The sequence below is a fragment of the Cavia porcellus genome, unplaced genomic scaffold (genome assembly GCF_034190915.1).
Source record: "Cavia porcellus strain 051 isolate PalLab524CR breed Dunkin Hartley unplaced genomic scaffold, mCavPor4.1 scaffold_7, whole genome shotgun sequence".
Lineage (NCBI taxonomy): Eukaryota > Metazoa > Chordata > Mammalia > Rodentia > Caviidae > Cavia > Cavia porcellus.
In genome coordinates this window covers 92,845,441-92,866,315 of record NW_026947490.1, presented here as the reverse complement: position 1 = coordinate 92,866,315, position 20,875 = coordinate 92,845,441, and the positions used below count along the sequence as shown (strand labels likewise).

At 40.8% G+C, this 20,875-nt stretch overlaps 1 long non-coding RNA gene across 2 annotated transcripts in view; it reads left to right on the top strand.

Moving 5' to 3' along the window:
* The window catches only part of LOC134477057 (uncharacterized), an 88,630-nt gene that overhangs the window by 53,358 nt on the left and 14,397 nt on the right, over positions 1 to 20,875 (top strand). The window contains exon 3 of one of the 2 annotated variants that reach the window (XR_010048962.1): positions 19,153 to 19,332. This is a non-coding gene — a long non-coding RNA (uncharacterized LOC134477057). Of the gene's footprint in view, positions 1 to 1,916; positions 5,210 to 19,152; positions 19,333 to 20,875 lie in introns of those variants that run through there. The other variant, XR_010048961.1, reaches the window with a different exon arrangement.

Genomic DNA, 20,875 nt, shown 5'->3' with positions numbered 1-20,875 from the left:
GTAAAGAAAATCAGTAAACAGGAGGAATTCGGACGCTCTAAGGTCCTGAGTGTGCAGTGTTGGCATATAAGGTTAAGAGCTGTCAAACGCATTGTTCTGAGAGTCAAAGTTTAAAAAATTATGCCAGAGACAGTGTTCATTTAAATAATTTAATGCAGGGAGAAAAATGGTCCAGACACAATGCTAGATAAGTAGTTCATATACTGTAATTATTTACAGCAATAATGGCCTCAATAATAGGTGGCACTCTACTTTTTTGTATAATCTTTTGAATATTTTCTTTGGTATCAATGTACATCTTAATTTGTTTTTGTGGTCCTCATATTTAGAATATGCACTCAGTGATGGGAGGAAGTGCTGGTAAACAGGTATCAGGAGAACGTGTGTGCTTTTCCCCTCTTTTCTGGAGCTTCTCAGGGGAAAGTCAGATGTAGACAAGGAGGGAAGTCAAGCATTCTCATCTCCCGGCTCGGCCAGTGCAGAACGCTGAGCACAAGAGTTCAGCCCCATGTCAGGGAATTCATTTGAGAAGTTAGAAGAGAATGTGTTTCATTATGTTTTCCCCCCTTGTTCAAAGGACAACCGGAAACGAAGTTAGGAAAACTGTAGAGCTTCATGTGCACAAAATTGTGGGCTTACATTGAATTTATGGTGAGCTGGAATAGTTACCCTTGTTGTCAAAGTAATCTGCTCTTGTTTGTATTTTTTTCACAAGTAGGACTTAAGTCTTCAGTGAAGATGACACACAGTAGTAGTCTTTCTGTCCCACAATAAGCCTGGGCAATTATATCACCCCAGGCTGCCTGAAATTATCTCTCAGATTCTGCTCCTGGGGCCACCCAGCCTGGTTGGCATCAGGCTCATGTCAGTTCCAGAAATTTCCAAGCATTCACCTGTTCCTTCTCTGCCTTGTTAACAAGCTGTTGTCTGAGGATGAATGGCACAGATGCAATTTGTATTTTATTTATGTTTAAAAATTATAATAGAATTAGTCTGTTCATTCAAAAATGTTAAAAATAACGGAATTATTTTACATTTTGACTTTGAATAATAAGACTGGCTTTATAGCAATTACTGGGTTGAACAGATATGTAAATATGCTGGCTAATGCACCCACAATTAAAATTTTTTTCCTTGTAATTATGGATTTGAAGGAGACAGATCTTTTGTAAAAGGAAAGAGGAACGAGACATGGAGAGAGATGGGAGGGAAGGGGGGGAAATGATGCCAAAGAATTGAGACATGTTATTTACGTGTACCAGTTCCCCAAGATGAATACACCCATTGTGCATGATAAACATAGCTTATAAAAATAAAACAAAAAATTTCCATCTATCTATATCCTGATAAAGCATGGATTTGAGTGACAAGATTAGTAACCTCGCAGTTGCTAGTATGTTTTAGAAGAAGGAAACAACAGAATAAACTCTTGCAAGGTGTTCTAAAATATAGCGGGTGGTTTTAGTTTTATTAGAATGAGTAAGGCATTGGATTATTTATGTTTTATTATTTCTTACAGGAAATTAGAGAGTTTTGTTTAAATAGGAAGATATTTGGTTAAGAATTTTGATTGAGTGGTGTGTATAGACTTACACTGCCAGCACTAAGGGAGGTGACGAGACAGAATTACAGTGAGTTTGAGGTTGTCCCGGGTGACATAGTGAGTTCAAGGGCAGACTGGACTGCACTGTAAGACACTGTCTCAACAAACAAGCAGACAAACAAATTACAGATGAATCACGGCATCCATGTCTTATGCTGTGATGGGATCCTTCCTTCAGAAAACGTTGACTGAAGCTTGCTTCACAAAAGGCTGGTCATTGTCTTTTCAATGACATTAACACATCCATCGTGGCATGCGTGGCTTATTGCACCTCTGTCCAATGTCACTGAGATTGTTTTCTTTCTATGCACAGGAAGCTGAAGCAAGAAAGAAGCTGAAGATCTGGGATTAGGAGTTGGTTTTTAAAGTCACAGGTTCGTCTAAGCGGAGTGCATAGTGCGTATGTAAACTAATGTTCCAAGACCACAGCAGGAGTCATATGTTGTGTTTGACTTCAACACTACTTGAGAGGATCTGAACTTCCTTTTTTGTGGCGAAGCTGTTAGTGGAGGAGATTTCTAGGCTGGTACAGACATTTTTGACTTTTGTGTTTATCGTGGCCTGTTCATCATCCCTTGAAATACGGAGCAAATTATGAAAAGAATATATAATATGAACTGTATTGATGTTTTAAGGCAGAAAAGTGTGGAGAAATCCAAGTGGAGACAGGAAAAAAAAAACACTGGACAGGAAATAAAAAGTTCAAGGGAGATACACAAAGGTAACTGATTACTGAAAGTTAGAGTCCTGCTATAGTTTGGACATAAAGTGTACCCAAAGCCCCGTGTGCTACAGGCTTGGCTGCCATCCTGTGATGCTGGTGGGAGGTGGGAGAGCTTGAGGAGGCAGAGACTAGCAGAGGGAGGTTAGGTCATGAGGGTGAGCCCTTTAGTGGGCATTGAGACTTTCGTCCTTTCTTTTTGGTTCCCAGATTTCCTGAGGTGCGTACCAAGCTCTGTTTGTGTTCCCAATCATGATGCACTATTTACAATAGCACCGAAATCAATGGAGGCTACTCGCTGGGAACTAAAACCTCCATGAGCCAAACTAGACCTTTCTTCCATTTAAGTTGATTTTCTCTGGTATTTTGTCTCAGTTATGATATAGCTACTTTCTCATTGACCATATTCACGAAGGCATCATCAAGCCTTGGTTGAGTCACTTATTCGAAGATGGGGAAACTTAACCATCAAAGGTAAGGTGGACAGTAGTTTTCTAGAAGGCAAAAGTGAACTGATCTTGAAACACGAAGTCTTTGCATTAGAGGTTATGAATAAATGGTGTGATTGGAAAAGCCAAGGGATGATCTCAGAGTCTGTCTTTCTGCATTTGTTGAGATGATCATGTGATTTTTTTTTTTTTATCGGTACCGAGGATCTGAACTCATGACCAAGCGCTTGCAAGGCAGGCACTTATGCTGCTGGGCTAAATCCCCAGCCCCATCATGTGATTTTTATTTTCCTGTTTCTGTGATGTAGTACATGTGTTGATTTATATATTGAGCCATGTTTTCATCCCCGGGATGAATTCTACTCGATCATGATGTATGATCTTTTGGAAGGTTTGTTGCATTCTGTTTTCCAGAATCTTGTTGAGGATTTTCACATCTAAAAACTTTAAGAGACTGACCTGTGGTTGGTTTTTTTTCTTGGTTGAGTCCTTCACTGGTTTTGGAATCAAGATAATGCTGGCTTCTAGGAATACTTCTGGAGTGCTCATTTCCTTTCATTTTCATTAAAGAGCTTGAGGAGTATTAATGCTGGTTCTTTCCTGAAATTCTTTTAGAATTCAGCAGTGAATCCCTCTGCTCCTGTGCTTTGCTTAGTTGATAATTTGTTTGTAACTAGGAATGCATTTGTCATGAGTTTTCCAATTTATTGGTGTATAGGGTTGTGATTGCTAATAATCTAGATTTCAGCAGTGTCCATTGTTACTTCATTTCTGATTGCATTGATTTGGGTCTTTTATTTCCATTTTTTTGTAAATTAGCTAAAGGTTTGTCTATTTTGTTTAGTCGTTGGAAGATTTGGATCTATGATTCATTGATAATTTATATTGTCTTTTTACTTTCAAATTCATCAATTTCTGCTTCTATTTTTATAACTTCCTTCCTTGTGCCCACTTTGGGTTTGGATTGTTCTTGTTTTTTTAGTCCAGACCTCTGCTGCTCTGTACCAAGGAGAAGCAATTGTGTAGCCGGCTGGGGTTGGCTGGTGGTTGTGCTGTAGGCAGTGGTGGTGGCTTATAAATATGGAACTTCCAACACTACAATATTTGACAAGTTTTGCATATATATTTCTTCCTAGGATGATGATTGTGGGAAACTTTTATAAAGCGTTATATTGTAATAAGAGGAAAAGAAAAGGTAAAGTCAGAACATTAAAGAAAAGTTTAAGATATGGTTGTGACAAGAAGTCTTCTGGTATCTGGAGAACGATTTGATGCTTTTGCCACCACCAGCGTTGGCAGTGAATTTTACGCTGCCAGGAAGCAGGAGAGCCCAGTGCATACCTTTCTTTCTCATTTCCATGGCTCTTCTTTTGAGCCTTTTACAGACTTCTCTTTCCTGATGAGGTGAAAGGAAATTAATGAGAATAAACCAAAAACTGGCCAGTTTGACTAACGTAAGTTTTTTACAGCAACATGGAATTCAATGCATCCAAGTTTTCTGTTGTCTCAAGTATTAGATAAAGAAGTTTGAAGGTTCACAGTTTGGCGTGAGTTATGGGACTATTCCCAGTTAAATATGGAAATAAATTCATCAAATTACATGGGTGATCAAAAGATACAGTGAATGTTTAAGTTAAAAAAGTTGTTACAGTAAAAGACACACGTCAGGGATGATGGGATAAGGGTGGTCAAAGCGAGAGGGCGTATTTTGAAGGTGATTAATGGGGATGTGTCTTTTACTGTAACAAATTTTAAAACTTAAACACTCAGGGGCTGGGGATTTAGCTCAGCGGCATAAGTGCCTGCCTTGCAAGCAGGCGGTTGTGAGTTCAATCCCTGGTACCAATAAAAAAAACAAAAAACAAAAAACAAAAAAAACCACCTTAAACACTCCTCATTTTTTGAACTTCTAAAATTTGTATTGGTACGTGTTTGCAGTACACAGTAATTACACTCAACCTGGGGAATTTCTACGTGAGCATAATGCTGATTAACTGCTTCTGCCTGCCTGCCTCTCCTCTCCCTCTCTCTGGTAGATCTTTTGTTAATGGGAAGGGGACCACGCGTCATACATGTTTTGATCACCTCTTGTGTATCAGCATTTGTAGTGATTTCTGTCTAAAATATTATAGTGTGTCCTTCTCTACCTTGCTCACTGGTTCTGGCATGAAGTGACTTTGAGCTCTTTCTCAGAGTCAGAATGTTCATATGAGGTACGTGTTTTGAATGATTCAGGATATTAAGGCAGCTGTGACAGCACAATGAAAGACACTAACAAACAACATTTTCAGAGGAGACGACACTAAGGCAGCCACAGCAACACAACTATGGAGGCTCGTGAAAGATGACTTCCAGAACTACTGAATAAAGCGGCCAGCATGCCGAGTTAATTGTGCTTGATGATTATCAGCTGCATGAATTGCAAACATGTGCGAAGGAAAATAAAATGAAAATTTAAACGTTCCCATAGTTTTGACCATACCTTGTCTATGGGAAATGATTTTTGACAGTTTTTATTAAGTTCTACATATTCAGGAATTTAGGCCTGCCTATCCCCAACATTCACTAACTGTAAGAACAACTCGTGGTCGATAGTGTTAGTACTCAGAGGAAACCGACAGGGTCATAATGCTACTGCGTTTAAAAACTGAATGCATTCCTAGGCATGTATCTTCTTAAGCCAAAGTGTAAAGCAAAATCTATCACTTCGGTGAATAGTGAGTTAATATGTTATTCCTAAAATTTTATAGTAGTAGAAATGCACCTAATATTTTACTTCTGACTCCAATGATGTTAAGTAGCAGCTGATCCTTAGCTTAGCAAAAGGTGACCAATAGTTAAGGCCAGCCCTTCTGGAAAGAAGGTAGTGGCTGCTCAGTTCCACAACTGATGCCACACAGAAAGTGGGCTTGATGGTGCTGGATCTCCCACGTTTTCAAGAGGAGCCATAAGTTTGGAATTTGCAAAGTAAAATATTTCATATTTTGCACATTAGCGATGCTAAAATGGATTAAAAAGTCTTTTGAACATTGTAGGAGGCAACAATCAAGAAGTCAAATTGTGTCTTCAGATGTGACTCATGTCTGCCAATTTGCAACCTCTGATTTCTACATGGTGATCACTCCCAAAATTATTTCTTCTGTGCAGTGGTGAGACCTCAGGTGCAAACCTGCCTGGACATTTTTGTGTAACCTTGGAAAAAAACTCAACTACCCACAATGAATGGAAACATTATGAAATGCAAGCATGTATTACTAAAAAAAAAAAGCCCAAACAAATCTGTTCACAGTAGCAGCCATGAGCTGCCCTGCTCTGGGCCAAGCCCGCTGCACTCCCAGACTGTCCCAACCTCCAGCCCCGCCCCACGGTCTGCTCAAAGTCAGTGATATGACTGTGACCCATTGCGACACTGCTATCTTGCTCTCACTGCCTCCAATCAGTCACTAGAAACTTCTAAGTCTTCCTAAATATTTCTGGATCCTGCCCTCTGTTCAACCTTAATTTCTGCTTATTATCTGTTTCTGTGATTGCTGTAATAGCCTTTTAATGTTCCCCAGCTGCCAGAATGATCTACTGCAAAAGGCACATGTGACCTTTCCCCTCTCCTGCTTAGATGTGCTCTAATGACTGTTCTTTTGTGCATTTCTACTTTCTTTAAACATTTTTAAAATCTTTTATTAGTACGTGTTTGCAGTTTGTAGTTCATACAGTTCATTGTTTTGGGGAGGGGTTCCGTGTGCATGCTACAGCTTGTTTCTTTCTTTCTTTTTAAATCACTTTCCCTTCCTTTCTCCTCCTTCCTTCATCCTCCCATTCCTCTGTTCCACTTTTCACTCTTGTTGGTATTATTAACCTCAGCTAGTGCTATGGCGCGTAATGTTTACATTAATTGAGGTTATTAGGCTCCGTACGTGACATGTCTGTATTCTACCTACTTCCTGTTCTCCTCTTCAGCCCCTTCCGCTTTCCCTTGGACCACTCTCCTATCGCAATAGCTCCATCTCCTTGGCCATTCTCTCCATTCTCTTTCTCTGTGTACTTCCCTCCCTCAAACGAGAGGTGCCATCTGTTATTCAAGCTTGTGTGTCTGATTGATTTCACTCAACATTATATGTCCCAGGCGCATCCATTTTCCTGCAGAATTCTTTATGGCAGAGTAGTACTCCGTTAATAGCCATTAGATGTTCTTAATGGCCGTTCTTAAATCACAGGGTGAAGTTGAACCTAACCTCCGTAGGCTGACAAAGCCCCTACCCTGTCTACCTTTCCTGTCTCCTGTCCCCCTGTTTCCCACCTTTTATTCTGTTAAAAGGGCACATCTTGCTCTTCTGCACCACGGATGCCCTTTCTTGAACTTGGAGTTTGGATCAGGCTGTCTGCTGGAACTCCTTTCCCTTCATCTCCACGTAGCTTGTGCTCATCTGTTCTCAGAGCTCTGCCTGGGCAGCTTCCTCCTCGGCTCAGTGTGCCACGCATGCCTTCCTCATCCTGGGTATCACACTGTGTTAACACGAGATGGTCATTTGCTAGCCTTGAACGACCCTCACAGCAGGGTCCACACATTATTATTTTTGATTTTTGGGTTCCTAGTCAACGGAAGATTACATGGTTATTAAAATGAAATGAACTGAGTGCTCTCAGAATTCCCTGGTGGGAGGAACAGTAGAAAGGGTCGGCCTTGAGGGTGGGATTCTAGTTCACATTTGGCTGAGATTGCGTAGGTCCCATGCTAGACACACGCATACCCCCCCCTCCCACAACTAGCATCTGAAGACCAAGCATTTGGCTGGATGACTAAGAAACTATTATAAGCTTTGTTTTTCTTTTCAAAAAGTCTCAGCCTAGCAGATTGATGCTTTCCCCACCACCATCAGGGTGGGTTTGTATGGGATCCAATGCTACCTGGTGTTTGTTTACTTTGGAGCCACTGCCCATGTGAATTTCAGTGGCATCTACATGTAAGGTCCTTAACTTTTCAGACTTTCCTTGAAGCAGTCAGCTCAGGACACCTGAGACACCTGGGACTCTCTAAGGTGCCCAGTCATCTGTTCTCACTCACCCCCGAGAGCTGCCCCCAGAAGCCCTCAGGCAGGGGACAATACTCCACACGCCAGCCCTGATTGCGTGGCAATGGTGTCAGCAGATCCTGTCCACAGGGAGCCCCGGTCTGTCTGCAGACACAGTGTGAGCAGTAAGAGAAGTTCCAAGTGCCATGGCATGGTGGGGAAACAGACAGGCAGACTGGGCACAGTTCAGAGCACTGCACAAGGTGATCTCAGACCATAAGGAGCGTGCACCAAGTTCAAGTTCAGAAACGCTTCTTTCCCTCTAGAACGCCTTTGCTCCAGAGTGCCGTGGACTTCAATGTGTGAGAGCCTGGTTTATATTTAGGCACCAGGTCCCTCGCTGCGGGCACGTGGGCCGCGTGCAATTTGCTGCCAGGCTCTTCAACAACCTTGGTTTAGAAAACTCCAGAAGGTGAACAAGGGGACAAAAGTGATATTTGGTTAGGAGCACAGCTGCCACGGTTAACTTTATCTGTTAATCCGACTGGACAAAGGGATGCCCAGACACCTGATGAAACATGTCTGGGGAGAGTTTTCTTTTAACTGAGAGAAATCACCATTTGAATTAGTAGAAGAAATTAAGAAAACCAGGTCTCAGCAATGTGGGGGTGTCATCTGATCCACTGAGGGTCCAAACAGCACAATAATCTAACATTGGTCAAATTAGCTCCCTTGTTTGAGTCTTCTGTCTGAGATTGAATTATTAGCTCTTCAGTTTGCAGATGGAAGACAGAACTTCTTAGCATCCATAATCAAGTGAGTCAACTCCCAAAGTAAATCTCTTACCTATTAGTTCTGTTTCTCTGAAGAAGCCTAACAATATTTGCCATTAGATATACCTGGGGTTGTAACCCTGAGGAAGTTATTTAACCTCCAAGCCTCAGTCTTCTAGTCTGTAAATGGGGCAATAATGCTTATTTTGTAGGTTTGTTGTGTAGATTATCTAATTAAAAGTACATAAGCATAGAATCACTGCTGGCAAAGGACCCCTCTCCAATCTCTGAGCGTGTGTGTGTGTGTGTGTGTGTGTGTGTGTATGTTTCTCCACTAGTATTGTGCCCAGTGAGTTTGGGGTCAGCTCACAGAGCAGATGCTGCCTGCCTACGCTGGGTCTCAACACAGCCAGCTGAGGTGGACCCTGAAGGATGCAGTTGCCGGGTATGAATGCGTGCCCTTCTTGTAGACCCCCAGCCTGGGCCCATTTCCTGTGGAAAGGCGAAAATCGTTTCAAACTTAGAATTCCTCAGACACCCAGGCATGTCAGCCTCTTAATAAGATTTTCTGTAATTAATATTCATTCTAAGGTTTAGGGCTATGGAAAAAGCAGCTTAAGTCCTATAAAAAGATATTTATTTTAGTAACAGAAATTTTAGTTCCATTTGCATGTGCAATAATTTCCCTCACCATAATAAGTTTAGCTTATTTCTTAAACAATTTGTAATCCATAATTTAATAAAGTAAATATAAAATATTCCACCTACCCTTAATGTGTTTGACATGAAATATTAACAGGAACCAAAACAGGCTCAAGACTTCTTAGGTATCATTAAGTGTCCTTTGTATATATTAACTGGAGATTTATTTTTCATGTTTGCTTATGAAGAATGGGAAGAGGAAGAAAAGGGAAAAGCCATTTATTGAGAACCTACTCTGCTAGAAAATGTATATGTCATTTTACTTCATTTTCATGACCACTCTGCAGTTAAAAATAAATTTTTTAAAAAAGATACTCAAAAACAAGAAGTGTATATAACAAGAGGAACCAAAAGAGTTTGAAGATGGCAGGGTCTTTGATTAAACCAGGGATAGCCATGCGACCCTGATGAGATAAAGAAACATGTTTTTAAAATGTTGTTCCTGAAGTCATTCAGGGAACACTGAGTCCCCATTCTAAGGAAGGCACCAAGCTACAAGCTACAAGAATTCAGGTAATGTGTGAACTTGCTTCAAGGTTTGGGAAAGAAGATCTGTGTTTAGACCTCCGTTGCCAGTGAAAGGTCCAGGCACTAATTACCCAGTTCATCTTTTAAACTTCATCTTCATACTTTTTGTAGATTTAATAATTTCTTAGAGTAGTCATTTTAGGGTCATTAATGGTGAAATGGAAATACTGTACCCTCAAATCTTCGGATTGCATTAGCATCGCCGTATACACAATACCTTCCATGACACTGTAAGCATATCCATATGACAGGAGCTCTCTGTCCGCCTAAGCAGACTGTGATAGCTTTCAGGTAGGCCCATGTGTCATTTGTCTGTAGTGACTGCACACAGTATGGCCCAACAGTGGATGGGTGTTAAATATTTGTTGAATGGCTGTTTTATGGTTATATTGAAGCAAACTATTAAAGAAATAAATCCTCTTAACCCAAATCTAAATCAAATTTTAGAGACAAATCTTTTGCAAATGGGAAGGAGATCAAGAGATGGAGGAAGGCAAAAAATAAAATGTGTCATGTGCATGTACCGTCTACCCACAGTGAATGTTTTATGTACCACAAACATGTACTAAAAGGAAAATAAAAAACAGAGTAAGAAAAAAACTCTTGTGTATTTGTTGCTAAGAACCTAAAATAATTTTTTAGTCTTTGACAACTTATGTGATGTTATAGGTTAGTGGATTTTGGCAAGAAGATTACACTATTAGAAATATATTTATCTTATTTCTCCTTTTGTGTGTTCATGTGTGTGTGTGTGTGTGTGTGTGTGTAGGTGAGAGAGAGAGAGAGAGAGAGAGAGAGAGAGAGAGAGAGAGAGAGCCCAGAGCAGAGAATATAAAACAATCAGTGCTTGTCACCGTTTTAAACCACGTCCTTTGCTTTCACTTTCATTCACGGCAAGTAGATGGTCACTGGTGTTTTTTGAGGCACCTTCTGGACACAGCTACACTCAAGTCATGGGGAAAATGACTACTGGGGGGGGTTGTTATCCACTTTTCCATTTATAAAATAAGATCAGTGAAGAAGACGCCAGTCATGGTTCATGGAGTTCACTTATTTTGTAAGTTTCAGGATCCTTGTCAATTGCATCCTTTCTTACCACCAACTTTAAGAGGCTGACATGATAAATTGAAAACTTAAGGAAAACCATTCGGGCAGGGTGGATGTGAATTTAGCAAGGTGTTTTTCACTCTGTGGACATCTATCATTAAACTCTTTAGGTAATCCTATCTGTCGCATGCAGAATAAGAGGAAAGACTGGCTTTGCGTCAGAAAACATTATTGCCAGAAGTAATCAATTACTTGTACAAACAAACTGATGGAATGAATGGAGGATTTCGCACTTAGGTTCTTTATCCCAGTTAGTATATGGTACGATGAGAGAACATTACAAAGGCTTTTGATTTAAATTATATATTAATTGGCTTAAGTACCGGGCTGCGAGGCCTGGCACTAATGATAAAGCCAGGTAAGCAGTCTGATTAATGGAAGGAGCTGGGATGAAATTGCCACAGGAACTGAAGTACTTCCGTCCGATAGCACTAATCATCATAATTGATTATGGGAAACTTCTGTGTCCTGAGTCACTGTTATTCCTCTGCACGGAATAGATCGACTCACTAGTTTTAATATATTTCCCAGGGGGAGTGTTATTTTCCACTGGAGAAAAGACAATGGAACCCAGAGAAGACATGTAAGCTGGGTTATGCAATGATACGTGTATGCATATTTTATAGCATATATGCTGTCTGTTGAGCAGTCATTTTATATAACATTAAAATGTGAGAGAATAGTCCATTCTATAGCTTCACCAAATTCTTATTATTTTTGTATTATCAATAAGATTATGAGGAGAATGAAGAAATTCAAGGTTGATTAAGAGGAGCTCATAGAAGACAGAAACAACGTACGTTGAGATTGTTATTGACCGGCTGTATGCACAAATGTATTCTGGAGTGTAAACACTTAAAATACGTCTTCCTGTACTTCTGATATTGCTCTGTGTGTCTCCTTATCTCATCTAGCTTGGAGATGTACCTTTCACCTGTGTCGATACATGACAGTTTGTAGTGTTGTTTGCAATATGTAATTTTCCAGTTTACTTCATGCTTTGGACCACGTGAACATATTTGTCAAGAAAGAGGCAGACGTTTGTCTGGTTGTATGTTTTCAGCTGTCTTTGAGCTTTTCAGTCCCCTCTTGACCTGTATGTTGTCTCTCTTCTTCAGTTTGTTAGTTTCTTCTTCTTCTTTTGCCTTACCTTTTTCATTTGCTGAAATCTTGAATATTCTTATCTTGTTTTCTTGACATACATTAAGATCAAACCTCCCCAGGCTCTGCCTTTACTGGAGATAGAGGCACTTCTGCATAGCATTGCTAATTTAGCTGCCAATCTCTGTCATTTACTTATAGCAAGTTATAGACAATTATTTTCTAGACAGAAGTTGCAAGAATTCCAAGTAAGGAAGGAACTGTCTTTGTTTTGGGGAAATTCCATTTTAGTCAAAAGTGATGATTTAAAGATGCGAATTAGAGATTAAGCAAAACAAACAGCTAAGATGCTTCAAGTTAGCAATAACCAAAATTTGTTGGTGGCACTGGTGAAGATGCTGTTCATAGGAATTTATGGGAAAAAGAGAGGGCCACAGATGATAGGGAAGACACAACCAAGCAACTTGGAAGATGGTGAGGTGACATTAATCACAGGTTTTCCATAATACTATACTGTATTTGAATTTTTCAAATCTTTGCAATGTCAGTTTTTCTAAAAATAGCTGACTATCCAAGAAGATATGTGGGCTTCATTTATTTATTGAAATGTGCGCTTGTATTTAGCACTGACATCACTAGTGGTCTCAGTACTCAGAGGAATGTAACACAGAGCACATGTGTAGCCTGGAGCCGGGGCAGGGGCAGAAGATCAGGAATCCTCTCGGATAGTGAGTCCTGGGAACATTCCTGAAGGATGAGTACTGATTAAATTTCCAGTGAAGGGGAAGAGTGCTCGCACCGAAACATGGAGGTGAGAGTATTCCTGGTGGTTTATAGAGCAGAGCAGAATATATGGAGTCTTTTATGTTTTAGAATTTTATGTATCTTCCTAAGCAGTTTAAGCAAGAGGAACCTATTTTAGGAAGAGTTAAATAATATTATAGTAAATTAGAATAGCTTTCTGATCTTTCAATGTAGCATAAACTATTAACTACATATGTTAATTTTGTTGTATGAAGCCTAACAATTTTTTTTTTTTTTTGGTCTTTTTCCTTTTTATCGGTACCGGGGATCAAACTCACAACTGCCTGCTTGCAAGGCAGGCGCTTATGCTGCTGAGCTAAATCCTCAGACCCCTCCTAACAAATTTTAGGAAGAGGGTATTGTGATCTTCATTTGTAGAGGCTATAACTAAGCCAATAAAGAGTTAAAACCTTGCCCAAGGGCCAAATTTGAATCTAAGAAAGGCCAAGTTAATAGTGTATGCATTTATTTATTGGGAATGCATTATCTAAAGCTTTGTGATATTTCTGTATTACAAGTGGACTCGTAAAATTTAAGGATGTACAATGAAAGAAGAGCTAGTAGAGAAGTAAGCATATGTGATTTGTGACAAATGTAAGATAAATCCAGGTGACTTGCGAGAACAGAGACCACTTGGAACCCTACAGCAGCAGAACAGGTGATGAGAAGCAAGTGCCATTCAGACTGGAGCGTGAGCTGATACGGAATGAGGACATGGGAAACTTGGTAAAGATTTTAGAGCTAAGACTTGCTAATATCAGAAAGACCTTCTTACATAGTCCTCTGGAGTCCCGGGGAAGGGAGGAAAAGACAAAGCCCTACCTGGTTCCTGCTTTTCCTCAGCTATGATGTCATCTATGCCTGGGAGAAGGATTTGGTCTTTAATCTATTGCAATAGCTTATGTCATTGTGATCAAATGCCATCTATCCATGTTTTACCACATATAAGGTGCTTTACTTTGTTTCCCATTCTTTTTACTATCATTAGAATAACCACTTATTTAATGAGTAGCCAAGTGTTTATCATAAAGAAAATGGGAGAGATACGTGTTCTGAATTAATCCTTGCCTGTTCTCTTTCTCTTGCAAGCCTGTAGCATTTTCTTTACAGTATTTCTCTGATGAATCTGGGCTTAAATCAACATCTTGAATATAATTGGGGTAATTGCACTTGCCTTCCACCCTCAGATTAATCATCTAAACTCCGTATGTAAGTGGTAAAATTGAGAAACTACAATCTTCAAAGATAAAGGGAACTCTGTGTACCCCTATACTTAATAAATTACAGAAGTCCAAGAAGACAGAAAACTGTCACATGTCCTGGAGACTTGTGACAAATAGGAACAAACACCAATATGCTCTTGACCCCAAAATGCATTCTTCCCCTGAATTTGATGTGTCTGAGATGGAATGGGCCTTACATTTGATGAGATTGCAGAATTAAAGAAAAATGTTGGCCAGAGGCCAGTGGATGTTTGCAGAATAAGAACTCTTCACTACATTCAAAGACCTTCTTATCTGGACTAGTGACATGGTAATTAGGTGAAGTGTGTGTGTGTGTGTGTGTGTGTGTGTGTGTGTGTGTGTGTGTATGAATGAAAGAGAGAGAGAGACAGAGAGAGAGAGAGAGACAGAGAGACAGAGAGAGACAGAGAGAAACAGAGAGAGACAGAGAGAGACAGAGAGAGACAGACAGAGAATGGTATGGAGGATGGTACATTTTTGTCCCTAGCTGTTGTTGGTGATATATCTGATGGTGATATATCACACGACACAACCTCTTTTGGAGGAGTGCATCATATAACTTCTTTTGGAGGGGAGCTGGGATGTTGGGTTAACTTGTCAGGACATTTTAGAACATAGGGTAAGCTTTCTGTGGGACAGCAGGAAGCAGTTGGGTATGTAGGTCTGAAGCAGGAGGCCAGGACAGAGAGAGGTATGGGTATCCGCAGCTTGTTCGGGTTGACCAGCTGCCTTTTGGTCAACCTGGGTGAGGATTTCTAGAGCAATGGGAGGAGTACTGAGGACCACACATTGCAAAAGATGGTGGGTGATTTCTCTTTCTGAGTGTTCTCTTCAAAGTACAGAAATGTTCAGGCTGCTCTTGTGGGAAGTGAGATTAAGAACGGTGACATAGACTGATTGAGGGTTGAGTATTTAGATGAAATACCCATTTTAATGCTGAGCACTGACTGTGTTTGCTTGAGAGTTTTTTTGAGACAGGGTTTCACTCTGCAGTTTGGGCTGGCCTTGTGCTCACTTTGTAGCCTAAGCTGGCCTCAAACTCACAATGATCCTTCTGCCTCTGCCTCAGTGCTGGGGTTACAGGTGTGCACTGCCATGCCCAGATTGCCTGAGAGTTTTAAGAACTTTGCTTTTCAGAGCTCAGTCCTCTAGTATGTGGCAAACAGAATGTACTTACAGTAGGTGTTGAATAATCGTTATAAGACATCATATCAAGGAAATGAAATGGTACAATTTTTATGTTGACACTAATTAATCGTCACAAAGCAGTACATAGTTAAGAAATTAAAAATAAACATGATTAGCCTTAGTCCATCAGCTGGTGGTAAGTGTACCTTTAATCCATGTTGTATGTAAATAAGAAGGCATATAAATAAAAATGAAATTAGGATGTGAAAACATTTTAAACATGATGTAAGTCTTGAAAATCCAGTTTGAGTGTAGTTTGGAAACTTTTGGGGGAGGGTTCTCTTTGTAATCGTTATAGTTTACACCTAGATGTTCCCCTAATACCTCGTGTGCTCATAGGTGGGGTTTCTCTGAGAGATGATTGGATCGCTGGGCTGTGACAGTCATGAGTGAATTATTTCACAGCTGAATTTACAGCTAACTGTGATGTTGGGAGATGAAGCCTGACCGGAGGAGGTGGATCACCACGAGTGTCGCCTGGAAAGGTCTCTCTCCCCCCACGTTTGGTGTCTCTGCGTCCCATCGCTGTGCCATGACTGTTTCTCCTCTGCTATACCCCTCTGTCCCACTGCCCTGCTGTCTTGACAATGGACTTAAACCTCTGCAAACTGTGCTAAAGTCAACTTTTCCTTCTTAGAGACATAGGTGTCTGGTATTACGTCCCAGTAATGTGAAAATAACTAAGCAATATTTTTAAAACACCCTTCAGTGTGTGCACACTGTGATATTCAGTGCCAGTTGTTAATTTTACATGGCGATGATTTTTAGATTCAGTGTCTTCTGATGTATCACAGGTTTCAAAAATGAATGGAAGTTGCCAAAGCTGTAACTGTATCAGGGCCGCCATCTTGACCTCAAATTGAATTCTACAGCTCAAATGGCCCTTCTGCAAGGATACTGACAATCAGGAGAGGCTGTCTCTTGGCCTCTGCTTTTGGTTGGTAATACTTCCCTTCAGGAAGAGAAATAATTCATAGTATAATCTACTAAGGCCCACAATTTCTTGAGTATTTCAGGTTGTCCTTTTAAAGTATAAGGTCAGGGAATAAATCTCCACCACAGAATGTCATGAACGACATCAGCCAGATTCTTTGTGAAAAAGAAGTTGGCATTGCACAGATATATTAAAGAGAGAGGTAACATCCAGGAGAGACATACATAATAATCAAGTCAAGAAGGAAAACTTAAAAATAAATGAAACTATTTGCTTTGTTAGTGACCTTTATACTAACTAGCCTCTTTTCTTTACTAGTAGGTATGACAGGAAAAATTAGAATTTTTATTCAAGTAATATACTTAAAATCTTCAAGAAATGCAGTGATCTGGAGGCTTTGATTATATGTGACCCTTACTCTTTTAATTCTTCCCTCAGAGAACTAACTGTGTGATTCACTCATTTTCAACTTTAGTGAAAATCTTTCAGTGTGTAAGCTCTAGCCTAATTTCGTGATTGGGAATTTGCATATATTCTGCATCACAAACACGCTGGTGACCAGTGAACCTGCCTTTGCCCTTGTACCCTGAGGAACACGGGTGTTGTGAGTTCTTCTAACTTTTGGATGGTGAAAACAAACGAGAAAAGCTTGCAATACAGCTTACTTTGAATGGCCATATATTCTGAAACTTGCTAAGGCTGGCGTGAAGAAGGCAGGAAGCTAAATCAGCCCAGCTCAGTGTGACATTTATGAAGAAAGGCTACTTGTTCCAGAAATAACGCTAAATTTACTTATGCTAGAAAAGCCTTCCTTGGGAGCAGTGTCACAAGGGCAAGCCGGTTTCAGAACAGGGAAGGATATTTCCAGTCTCTGTGCGACTCTCTGATGTCCTTTCCTTTACACTTGTTTCCTCTTCTAATCTTACTCAGAGTCAGGTTTCCATTGATGGTGGAAAACTGGTTCTTTGAGTGTCTAAATTCTTTAGCTGAACCCTTCTATGAGTTAAACTGGTTTGCATGTTTTAATAAAGTGAAATAATTCCATGCTGGAACCGTGCATTAGGTTAGATTTGCTTTTATTTTTTAATGATTAAATTTGCATATAATGGATTTATATGCAAATATAATGATTTTCATTTAGTTTTAATGTGTTTGTAACACATATACTCTAATTAGGTACTAGAATGCTAACAATTGGTTCATTCATAAAGAAAAGTCTCATTGTTCATAGAAGATTGCTTCACAATGGTGAAAATAGGACCTGTCAAAATGATGCTATCTCTGCAGGGCATTAGAAAAAAAGCTATGCATCTCTTTTAATTATGTAGCTTCTTGGATGGAGCTGTGGGATATAAAGTACTCAGAGCTTAAGAACACACAGCAGCTTGAGTCGGTATTGTCAAATGAATGTTCAAATGAAGAACAATAAAACCGCATAATGAAAGTTTTTCCCTTCATTTAATTCTAATATGCTATAACACAAGTGTGCTATTTGGATTCTTTTCACATGTAATTAAACTATTGAGAAGAGGAAAAAAACCCTGAGTAAACTGAAGGCCAGAGAAGGACAGATAAAAAAATACTAAATTCTACAGAGCATTTAATCAGCTTAACACCCGTCCTTCTGTGGCCCCACAATAAGATGAGAAATATCCAGTGCTTAAAGGTCTGGCACAGGGCTGCATATAACTGAATAAAAACCTTATTAATTATATAAGCAGGATCTTCATTTGCAAAATGTAGTTCATGGTTTTAAAAACACGCACCAATAATTTCTAACACTTGGAAGGTGGCCACCTGCAGCTTTCCCGTTTGTTTCTGATTGGACCTACATTGTTTACTAACAGGCTGATGCCACCCCAGTTTGTCTTCGCCTTTCCCAAATCTTTTCACGAAATTATTTAAAGACATGTCTTTAACCACCCCCAAGGGACCAAATCGTTCTATGGATGACAGTCTTCTGCCATTAGAATTGTCCTACATAATGCAATTATATGTAGCGAGATCTCTTGTGGTGCTAATCTTCGTGCTTTCTTGCATGTGACACTATGTTCATCCTACCATAGATGTTCCCATGGCCCTGAGGACAAGCAGATTTATAGGACAGAACCAAAAGAGGGACGTAGTGGGGACAATATTTGTAAAAGCTGAATCTTTTAATTTGTTGCAAAAAGGACCTTAAAAATTAGAAATTCTGAAACAGAATTGATGTTCTCCAGTGTCCTAAACTCACGGAGCTCTGCCTGAGAGTCCCTTATGGACATTTCTTCGGTAAGTCAGTGAAGTGTCAGGAGGAGCCGGCACTCAGCTGCGTTAGTGATGGTCATGAAAAAAAGTCTGTAGCCTTTTGGAGGAAAGGATTTGAAAGTGGAGAAAATATGGCCTCTTATGTAAGTTTCCTACAACCGTCCAACTGTAGTACAAAAGAAATCATTTTAAAATTCGACCTACTTCTATTGGCAAAAACGATATCTTAAACTATAGTAAGAACCCCATTTGGGGGATGAGCCTTCCACTGTAAGTGAGTTGTTCATCCTAGATTATGATGGACATTCACTGGTGGCCAAAGAGAAGTTCTATGAGATTGTAGACCCCAAAGGATTTAAGAAGTCACGTCCGGTCCACATTCTGCTCAACCCCGGAATCTCAGCTCTCCCACCCCAACATTTGTCATCTTTCTCCTTAAATAACTACTGGAGCCTTCTCATTCTTAGGCCAGTCTTTTTCATTATTCGTAATTCTGGTGGCTGAGAAGATCTTTCATTCTTTGGTAGCGGAGATCGAACTCGTGACCTTGTGCCTGCCAGGTCAGCGCTTATGCCACTGAGCTAAATCCCAGCCATCTTTCATTCTTTTAAACTTCAACTATCAGTTCTGTGTATTTTCTGCCCACAATAAAATAGAGAGCATTGTTGACTTGAAGGCCTTGTTTGTTAGACAACTTGGAGGAAAATCCTTTTTAGGTATTCTGATGAAATTAACTGTGTTTCAGGATGCTGCTTTATGGACACCTGAAGATACGTCTATGAAAAAAGAAGCAGAAATTATTGTTCCTTCAATTGATGTAGCCCCGGAAGCAGATACAGTTAGGAGACGACAGGGGGGACATTTCCAGGAAGGCGGGCGTTGGGGAGTCGGAGAAGAATAGGAACATCTGTCTTCTAGAATCTGGGTGAGTAAGGCACTGAGCAGCAGTGATGTGGCAGCATGGAATATGTTTACTGTAAACAACAGCTAAAGTGTCTGATACACACGAAAGTTGCACGGTAGATAAAAATAACCACGGGGAGCCGTGTGCCATGTCGTTGGGACTCCTTGGAGAGCAGGTGCCTTGTCCCTGTGGCCCCAAAACGTTTGTGTAGTGTGATGGATGGAGATGCAGAAGGTGGCTGGGGCCCACTGAGGAGCGGTGGTTGGACTTCGGGTGTTTGGAGAGGGGAGCCTTTTGGGGTTCCTGAGAGCCTCCGATCCAGGTTCTCTGCAGGCATTGGTGAGAGGCTGCTGCATCAGCTTGTCCGCCTCTGAGGTCCCCAGGAATACACAGAAAACAGCTTCCTCTCTTCCTTGGTAAGTGGAGATCTGCATTTCAGCTGGCTCTTGTCAGAATTCCTGTCCTGGGGTGGAGCTCTTGGCCAGGGGTGGGGGTCCCAGGGCTGAGGTCTCAGAAGACAGTTTGGGGCGCTGGAGAAGGGGCATCACTGCTTGGCTCTGTGACGTCAAGGGAAGAAGAGGAAGGGCCTGGGGTTCTGGAGAGAAGACAGTGATCTACCCTGCCCAGAGGGCTCTCATTCCTAGATAAAGGAGAAGCCAGGGGCAAGCCCTGGTTTGAAATGCCAAGGCCAAAGCATCAGACAGCGCACTGAGAACAGGCAGAGATGCATGAGCATTTAAGGTTAAGAGTGGGAACAGGAAAGATCCCAGGAAAAATAAGGGCATTGCTTCAGTCTATCTGGTGGACATGAAGTGCGCTTGTAACACAGTGTCAGGTTTGCCCCCAGAGTTCGGGACAATGCTGGGAAACAGCTTTGTTTGTCATAACTGGAGGAAGAGCGTGCCCCTGGCAGCTAGGAGGATCAGGCCAAGGAGGCTTCTTCTGAAGACCCTGAAACACACTGGGCAGTCCTCACCCCAAAGAGTTTTTGAGCAAACAGTGTCAGGAATCCAAGGATGGAGAAGCCCTGGGGTAAGAACTCAGCACAAAACCCTGGAGACGCATTATGTTCCCTCAAGTGTCTTCTTTTGAAGAACCACTCAATGTGGTTTGTGGCTGTTTTTCCTGTAAATGCTTTAAAACTTTATTTGCCTAACTTCTAATGAAATGTTTGTAAAACATACTGTGAGACATATATGTGTGTATGACAGAGAGACAGAGATTGACAGTTTCCATCTGGTACAGCAAAAAGCTCTTGGTTTTTGTATGTATGTCAGAAAACTAGGATGCCAGGGCTCTCTGAAGGCCACGGCTGGGATAGGACAGTGCTCCTCGGGAGCCTGACAGGAGGAAGAATCTTGGGTGCGTCTGTCCCCTTGAACGGAGTATTTCTACATTTCATTCATTTCCACAGGTTCCAGGAACTTTCACTGCGTCTTTTCCTAATCTCAATAAGCAGATTTCACTGGTGGCGATGTAAAGGCGGCCGGTTCTCATAAGCTGTGCCTGTCGTCTCCACACGCACCTGTTCTGCCCACACAGGTACCTACAGACTAGATGGCCT